The sequence below is a fragment of the Suricata suricatta genome, chromosome X (genome assembly GCF_006229205.1).
Source record: "Suricata suricatta isolate VVHF042 chromosome X, meerkat_22Aug2017_6uvM2_HiC, whole genome shotgun sequence".
Classification (NCBI taxonomy): Eukaryota; Metazoa; Chordata; class Mammalia; order Carnivora; family Herpestidae; genus Suricata; species Suricata suricatta.
Window position 1 is genome coordinate 72,832,130 of NC_043717.1, and position 9,516 is coordinate 72,841,645.

Genomic DNA, 9,516 nt, shown 5'->3' on the forward strand with positions numbered 1-9,516 from the left:
TCCTTGAGGGTTCCGTCCTGGGCCCTAGAAAAATGGTCTGAATTCCAGGCAAGTCTCTTCCAACGACCTGACCTACTGGAAGCCACTGTTAGGAGAATTATGGAGGCCTGCCTTCTTTCACATGTCACCAAGTCTTTGGGTGTTTCCCATACTCCCAATATTATGGGGGCACACTCTAGCACCCTCGCTGACATTTCCAGCTGCAGCTTCTGGACCCACCATGTAAGAAGGAGCTCAGTTTTAGCCCCCCAGCCCTCACATCTGTGATGTCTGTTTTTCCCTCTGGGTGTTGACTCCTCGTTCCTATTTTCATGGCTTTGGCTAAAAGGAATATGAGTCTTCATTACATGGAGAGCCTTCTACAACACAGAAAAGATGACCCCTGCCCTTAAATATGCAAAAACAACTGTGTGATCACTTGCCAGATGACAGGCACTGTGCTAAGTACTTTACACGCACAATCTCATTTCATTTTCCTAGCAATCCTTTGAGAGAGGGACTATGAGGGGTGGCTGGCTGGCTCAGCCGATGGAGCATGTAATTCCCGATCTCAGTGCTGTGAGTTCACTCCAAGGACAGTGTGGAGCTTACTTAAAAATGTACATATATTTTTAAAAAGCTTAAAAGACAGAGACTATGATCATATTAATTTCTCAGAGGAGAAAACCAAGGCCTAAAGAGGTTAAATCATGAGCCCGAGGTCACACAGCTGGTAAGTGGTGAGCTGTACTGTTCAAACCTACCCAGGCTTTCAACAGCTACCCTATAGAATTGAGCCCGGCCCCATCTTTGGGGCAGTTCCCCTGGAAACTAGAGGCACAGAGGCAGCCACACTCATCAGAAGATGGCCTGTAAAAATGTGGCTTGGCGTCCAGGCAGCATGTGGGTAACAAACAGGTCATCGGTGACATTGGGGTGTGTGGTGTGGGGCACTGCAAGCCCACCTGCTACCCTCACCTTTCTTTGCCAGTTTGCCCTAGTGTCCCAGGCCTCTAAACCTGGAGGGGGGCGTGGTATTTATGCATAGAAGTTTGTGGGTCGAGCAGTGTGTCCAAAAAACCACCATCAGAATTATGGAACACACACACACACACACACCCCATTCTCCTTAAACTACAATCTGATTCTCCCAGGGATTTGGCCCATATTCCATATGCATGTGCATTTTTCTCAAAGATTTCAGAGGAAAATAATCATTTGAGGTGCCTGGGTGGCTCAGTCAGTAAAGCATCCAACTCTTGATCTGGGCTCAGGTCATGATGTCATGGTTGGAGAGATCAAGTCCCATGCCAGACTCTGACAGCGTGGATCCTGCTTGGGATTCTCTCTTTCCCTCTGCCCCTCCCCTGTTAGTGCTCTATCTCCCTCTTTCAAAAATAAATAAATATACTTTAAAAATTATCATGGACAGGAATGCAAAAGTTGCATGCCTTGTAAAGAAAACATATTTCAAAGACACTTGAGACTCATGTCTGTTACTTCTGGCTACATTCCCATGCCCACCTATCCAGTGTTCACTATCACTTCCACTAGACTTGCTTCAGTGGAAACGTTAGACACACTCAAGGCCCATCAGGTGCGCTAACTGCTGGCATGGGTCCCAAGGGTAGGACATCTAGGACTGGCCTCTGTGAATCTGGGCACACAGGTAGGGATCAGGCATTTCCTCAGGAATAAGAAACCTGGCATGACATGGCGCCAGGAAGGGATGCCAGGATGAAGTGGGGTCAGCCTCCGTCCCTCCCAGCCCCTGCCTCCAATGTTGCCTGTTACACCCGTTAGCAGAGGGTCAGCCCCAAGAATAGACAGGGAAGCCAGACTGCCTACAAGCCGGAGATTTTGGCACCTGCAATGAGCAAGCAATTCAGGGAGGCCATGTGGGCTAAGTGGAGTGCTTCCCCAGAATAAGGGCTTGGTGCTATTTTCAGCACAGCTACTGACTTGCCATATGATGGGGTACAAGTCATTTTACCTCTTTGTGCCTCTTCTCTAAAATGAAGATGACTGAGTCTTCAGCCTCTCTCTACGGCTCAAAGGACAAATGAGGTGGTGCTGAAAAACCGACTATAAAAATCCTGCATCCTAGCTGTATGAGCTTAACGAGAGCAAATGGAACTGCCCCGTTTGCAACTGATCTGGAAACTAATTAAGCATGCACCAAGAGCCTGGAACTAGAAACCCAGTTGCCTGTTTCCTTCAAATCCTGGTTTTTCTCGGCCAAAACCATCTGTCGGCCAGTCCCCCTCAAAAGGGATATGCAGGACCCCCATCTCCCTCCAGCCTTTCTTTTGAAATTGGGAAGCCAGCCTGCTACCTCAGTGGAGAAGCCCCATCCTACAGGGACACGGTCAGGCAGACCCAAGGCTATTCTTGGCCTTTGGCCAATTCCCGGGTTCATTTCTCTGACATCCCCCTATCCTGTCTTTGTTCTCCTCCCTGCTAGAAGTCACTATAATTGAAGGAGACTTGAATTTCTGATTTTTCTTCAGTATTGAGGCTTAGCTCATAGGAAAGGGCTTTCGACTCCAAACTCTTAACCAGCTACCCAGGAGCATCTTGGAGTTCTAGCTGCCATGCCCAGTTTTTTGTTCCTGTGTGTCCCACTGCTGCCCTAGCTGTGTGCCAACCTATGGCATCATGCCGAGGGCAGCAAGAGAAATGAATTTCAAAGACCCCCCCCTCCAGGGGAGGGGGGCCGTTCAGCTACCAAGATCATGGCAAAAATGCCTTTGGAGCAAAGTTGGTCTTGCTTCTCACCCCCGTGTGGCCCCCTCTGCCCCTTTCTCACCAGGACATCCTGGGACCTAATGCATTCCTCTGGTTTCTCAATGCTCTACTTGGTGATGACCCACTAGGCCTGCCCTCCCTCCAAAATGACCTCTTCCCCCACCCCCTCTCCCCAAGCAAAAACCAGTATTATGAGCATATGTTAGGTTGTAAGCCATCTGATTAACAAATAAAGCAATTTGTTTTATTCCTAAGGGTTTCCTGCAATTCTACATATAGTCATATCCAATAGGGATGCAATGAATCTGATCTTTTAATTGGTATGCATGCTGTGTGACCTTGGTAACATGGCTGTTGGAAATCCCTTCTCTCAATTATGGGATTATGACAGTGAGAAGTGGCCAAGCCACTGAAGTAACACCTTTCTCTTTGTCTTCTCTAGGACCCAAATCACTCAATCCCTTAGCCTGCCCCACTTGTAAACAAAGGAGCCCATCTGCCCTGCCCCACCCCAAGGATATATCTGCAATATGGGCGAGCTGGTTTGCAGTTTCTTGGGAGTGGCTGTTCATTCCTGCTTCCTAGTATGATTTATAGGCAAAAAAAAATGTTCTATGACAATGGCAGGACTCTTGGCCACCAAGGACAGAGGAATGAGTAGGAAAGTGAGAGCAAGGACCAACATTCTTGACCCTTTCCGAACCTGGCATGGCAGGAATGAATATTCATACAATAACCCCAGGGACCTGAAAAAAATTCAAAGAACCAAGTAGAAAATGGACTGATGTCCCCCTCCCCCCACCGAACACTAGAAACTAAGACTTGATTTGACTTGTGGTCTCCGCAGCCCCCAGCCCATGCTATCTGGCTCTATCACAGAGCTGCAAGCAAGAGCTGTACACCAGGCCAGGAGACTTTGGTTCTACTGGAAGTTCTTCCAAGAACTAGCTGTATGACCTTGGGCATTCACTTCCTCTGAGTATCAGTTTCCTGCTAGGTAAAATGAGTGAGTTGAACTAGAGGGCCTATTAGCTTTTCAAAAGCACATTTTTTTCTAGTCTTTCATTTAAGCATTTTTTTTTTAAAACAAAGGCAAGTGTTTCTAGCATCACCCAAACATTTCCCAAATCAGTAATTAAACCGGGAGGATGCCGAAGCTCATAGCAGTTAAACACCAGAGCAAACCACAGAGACCATTTGCCCCTGCCGTTTTTTGTCATGTCATTCTGCCAAGGGATGAGGGGGAGACTGAAGTCTCCCATCTCTTAAACCTCTAGACGATTCTAGCTTCTGAGGATACTGATTTTGAACAATCAAGCCTGCATTCACAGGAAACCAATTTATAAGAACCATAGGAGAGAACACATTTAAAGGGTCCAGCCAAATCCTACTTAAGGTGAAACAGCAAACTTTGCTTTATGAGATAAAACCTTTAAGATAGAGTTTTGTTGGGGCACCTGGGTGGCTCAGTGGGTTAAGCAGCCCACTCGATCTTGGCTCCAGTCATAATCTCATGGTTCGTGAGTTCGAGCCCTGCATCAGGCTTGCTGCTGTCAGCGCAGAGCCCACTTTGGATCTTCTGTCCCCCTCTGTCTCTGCCCCTTCTCCACTTGCACTTTCTTTCTCTCAAAAATGAATAAATCTCAGGGGCACAGGGGGGGTGGCTCAGTAGATTAAGCATCTGACTTCAGCTCAGGTCATGAAGTCAGGTCATGATCTTGCAGTTCGTGGGTTCGAGCCCCGCGTTGGGCTCTGTGCTGACAGCTCAGGGCCTGGACCCTGCTTTGAATCCTGTGTCTCCCTCTCTCTCTGCTCCTCCCCTGCCTATGCTCTGCCTCTCTCTCTCAAAAATAAATAAACATAAAGTAATGAATAAATCTTAAAAAATGACATACTTTTGTAATAAAACCATGATTTACATATATGTCCTTTCTTCTTTCAAAAGACTCCTACATCAAATTCTTTTGAAAAGCCATGAGTACTCACCTCCTAATTTATCTTCAGTGCCAATCTAGAGTTCAAGTCCTTAAGTGTTTAAAATGCATTCACTCCGGGGCACCTGGGTGGCTCAGTCCGTTAAATGTCCGACTCGGCTCCGGTCATGATCTCCCGGTTTGCGGGTTCAAGCCCCACATAGGTCTCTGTGCTGACAGAACCTGCTTCAGATTCTCTGTCTCCTTCTCTCTCTGCCCCTCCCCCACTTACCCTCTGTGTCTCTCTGCCTCAAAAATAAACACTAAAAAATATCTCAAAAATAAATAAACACTTAAAAAATTAAATAAAAAATAAAATGCATCCACTTCAAGGGTCTATGCTAGGGGCTTTGGGAGATACATGGACTCTGCCCTCAAAGAGCTGCATGCTCACTGAAGACACAGAGACTATGAGTCCAGGAGTTCAGGACTCAGTGGAAGGGCCACTGCTGACAACTGGTAAGCTCAGTGAGGCTACAGCACTCTGGGAATTGTCTCCAGATGTGATGCGCTTTGCGGTGGCCTTTGAAAGCCCTCTGCTGTGCTTATAAGCGAGCCCCCCACCTGCCATCACTTTGGCAGGGAATGAGGAGTGGGCTGAAAAAGTGAAGGCGGAGATAAGATCGATGAGGACGGGTCACACTGGCCTCCTGAGGGAAAAATCAGAACATAGGCAGGAGACAGAAAAGAGAAAAATCTCTCAGAACTGCTAATACCCAGCAACAGCAGGAAAGGTTGATTGAAGATGAGGACGTTTGTCGAAACTGAGGCTGGGAAAGTACCTATGTGCTGAGACTGAAGTGGTTGGCCCCGGAAAGGAGGGTTTTGCTGCTGCTATTTTCTTGTAGTCCTGCGGGGTTCGGGAGGAGGCAATGAATCCTTTCTCTGTTGCTACTCAGGTAGTCATTTGTAACTCTGGAAAACTCTATGAGGAAAAGGGCTATGCTTTATTCAGTTCTATACTCCAAAGGCTGAGTGCTGTACTTTGCCCATAGTTGCTGCGCAAGAAAAATGCCTGCGGAAGAAATGACTGAGTGAACAAATGGATGAATTTAAACTTTCCTATAATGGCTGGGGTCTCAGAGGGAGGCAAAACCAGACCTGCCCTACAGGGTGGGAGCGGGAGGGAGCCCTTCCGATGAGGAGGGTGTTTGAGCATTAATCTAATGAGTCCAGAGTTCTATGATCATTTATCTGGAGAGAGGATCTGTAGCGTTCACAAAATTCTTTTTTTTTAATTTCCTAGTGTTTATTTAATTTTGAGAGAGAGAGAAAGAGTGTAACCAAGAGAGGGCAGAGAGAGAGGAGACACAGAATCTGAAACAGGCTCCAGGTTCCAAACTGTCAGAACAGAGCCCCCTGCGGGGCACAAACCCACGAACCATGACATGATGACCTGAGTTGAAGTCACGTGTTTAACCGACTAAGCCACCCAGGTGCCCCCACAAAATTCTTGAAGGGGTCCGTGATGTCCAAAAGGTTGAGATTCACAAACATTTCTCCCAAACCTCTTGTTAAACCCTATAACCAGTTGAGGACATTTCTAACTTACCCTCCCAACCTGGTTTGCCTGCTTCCAATCTCTTCCCTGTTGTTCGTCCTATACAGATAAATTTACCTAAAGCACAATTATGATCATGTCATTCCCTTACTCCTGAAGGATAGCCTCCCCATCACTTGCAGAATAAAGTCTCAAGATAGTACCTGATACTCCAACCAAAGTGGACTACTTTCCTTTCCTTACTTTTTTGGCACTTTTAAAAATGTTTATTTATTTATTTTTAGGGTGGGGAGGGAACCATGAGGGGAGGGGCAGAGAGGGTGGGTGACAGGGAATCCCACGCAGGCCGAAGCTGTCAGCGCAGCCCAATGTGGGGTCAGTGAGATCATGACCTGAGCCAGAGTTGGTGCTTAAATGATTGAGCCACCCAGGTGCCCCTACTTCCCTTTCCTTAAAACCTTTCTCCACTTCCTCACTTGTGCTTCAAACCTGGAGAGCCTCCTCCCAAAACCCTACTCACTCCTCAGCCTCATGCATGTACCTCCACCTCCCGGGTGAACCATGCAGAGGTGATACTGTTTACCACTGAGTCCACCGATGCCTTTGTTTGGGTCTTGTGGATGATGTCTAGTTGTACCTCCAAAATCCATTTTCCTCTTCTGCCTGGGTGAAAGGCCACCTAATAAGATATTTCCTAGTCTTTCTTGCAGTTAGGTGTGACTTGCACCCATGTGACAAAGCTCTTGTCAAAGGGATATGACAGAAAGTGAAATGGACAAATTCCACCTGACTTGCTTCAAAGAACACCCCTTCCCTGGACCCCTTTCTTCCTTTACATGAGCTGGAATGTGGATAGGCTTATGACCTTGCATGGAGCAGAACTTTCCCACTGGCCTAGACTGGACAGCATGTGATGTAAGAGAGAAGTCATCTGTCTTATTTGAACCACTACATTTTAGGATCTCTGCCACAGCAGAGGCTTCTCTATGGTTAGTGTATTAAATTATACTATGGCTTATAGTTATTTATATAAATGTCTCATTTTCTGTACTAAGAAGCCAACCCCTTGTTGGTCTCCTTGCTTCCTATCTTAACCCCTACACTCTATTCTCAGCTGAGGTGGTCCTTTTATTTATTTATTTAAGTTTTTATTCATTTATTTTTCAAAAGATAGAGGCAGCATGAGCAGAGGAGGTACAGACAGAGAGGGAGAGAGAAAGATCCCAAGCAGGCTCCATGCTGCCAGCACGGAGCCCAGCGCAGGGCTCAAACTCATGAAACCATGAGATCATGACCTGAGCTGAAACCAAGAGTCGGATGCTTAACCAACTGAGCCACCCAGGCGCCCCGGAGGTGATCCTTTTAAAAGGGAAGTCAGATCGTGTCATACTTTGCTAAAAAAAAAAAAAAAAAAGAAAGAAAGAAAAAAAAACCCCACAAAAAAACCTACAAAAACAAAAGACAAAAACAAAAACACCTTACTCAGTAAATGCAGAAATCTTTAAAATGGCCTACAAGGTCCATGATTGGCGGCTCCTCACTAATTGCTTTTATCTCACTGGCCTTATTTTCCATATTTTCTCTTATAGGTGTGCTCCACCCCCACCTCCCCAACACTCACTCTGCATCAGACACACCAACCATTTTACTATTCTGCAAACAAGTTAGACACTCTCCTGCCTTGGGGTCTTTGCACCTGCTGTTGCCTCCACTTGTCCCAGATATCAAAATGGCTCATTCCTTTATCCCCTTCAGGTTTTGCTTCAAATGTTACCTTCCCAGATAGGCTTTCTCTGACTACCCGACTTAAAATTATACTCCTCCTCTCCCCTACGACTATCCTGGCACATTATCCCACTTCCTTGCCTGATTTTCCTCTGCAGCACTTATCACCATTTGACATCTTTTATATAGTCTTTAATTACACATTTATTGTTCGAGAATGTAAGCTCTATAAGAGTAAGGGTTTTTTTTTAATGTTTATTTATTTTTGAGACAGAAACAGAGCATGAGCCAGGAAGGGTCAGAGAGAGAGGGAGACACAGAATCCAAACCATGAGATCATGACCTGAGCCAAAGTCAGGTGCCTAACCGACTAAGCCACCCAGGATTCCCGAGAACAGAGGTTTTTGATTGCTTACTGCCATATTCTCAGTGCCCAGGACAGGACCTGTACATTAAAAGTCTTCAATTGGGGCACCTGGGTGGCTCAGTCAGTTAAGCGTCCAACTTTGGCTCAAGACATGATCTTGAGGTTCGTGAGTTCCAGCCCTGTATCGGGTCCTGTCTCCCACTCTCTCTGCCCCTCTCCCACTCGCATGCATGTGCGTGCACTCTCAAAAATAAACATTAACAAATTTTTAAAGTATTCAATAGGTATTGAATGGATTCTTTGAGCTCTAATACTTCTTAGTCCCCTCACAGCCTAGCATACTGCTTTACCTGCAGTAAAGCACTCATTAATTAGTATTAGTAAAAACGAATATTTCAGCCTTGCAGTTTGCTTCCTTCTCCAAGTACCTTTATACACTACATTAAATTTCTAAAGTGTTAAAAGTATGACAAAGGGTCAGTAGGAGAGGTCCTCCATGGACACTGCTGAAAATTGCAATAACAGAAAGCTAGGATGCTGCTTTGAGTATTTTCTGCCTTTGCCACTTGGACAAATCCCTTTCCATCTCTGGGTCTTAGTTTCACCATATGTAAGATGAAGCTAGGAGACGAGATGATTTCTGAAGTTCGTTCTATTTTTACGGCTTGTAGTTATGGTGCTCATAACTAAAATTGTATGATTCTAAAATTGTATGATATTTCTCTTCTAACCTGTGATTGGAATATGCTTACTGAAAATGTGGTGTCAGAATAAAGGTCTTCTTTGGTCCATTTAGCAAGTATCATTATAAAAATAAAACATGGTGTAAAAGGCCACATTAGCAACATGCAGACATGATGCTAAGGCTCCCATGAAGCAGATAAGAGCAAAAACTAGGTTTTCTGATTCCTTCAGGGTTCTTTATCTGAAGTCCCATACATATATTATATTTCCTCTCCTTTCCAAGGGTTAGATAAATCAGATATTTTTTTGGCAAGATATTTTGGAAAATCCACACTCCTTTACTTGTTTGAACAAATTTGGTCCCAGCATCTGAAAAAAAACCACAACTTTCTCTTGCCATGTCTCTGGATGGTTGAGGTGATGTGCCCTCATTCACTTTCCCCTTGGGACTTGTCTTCAGACAAAGGCAACACAGTACAGTTGCAAAAGGTAAATATGCCCTTTGAATGCACCTGTGCTACAGATGTCTCTCTGTGATA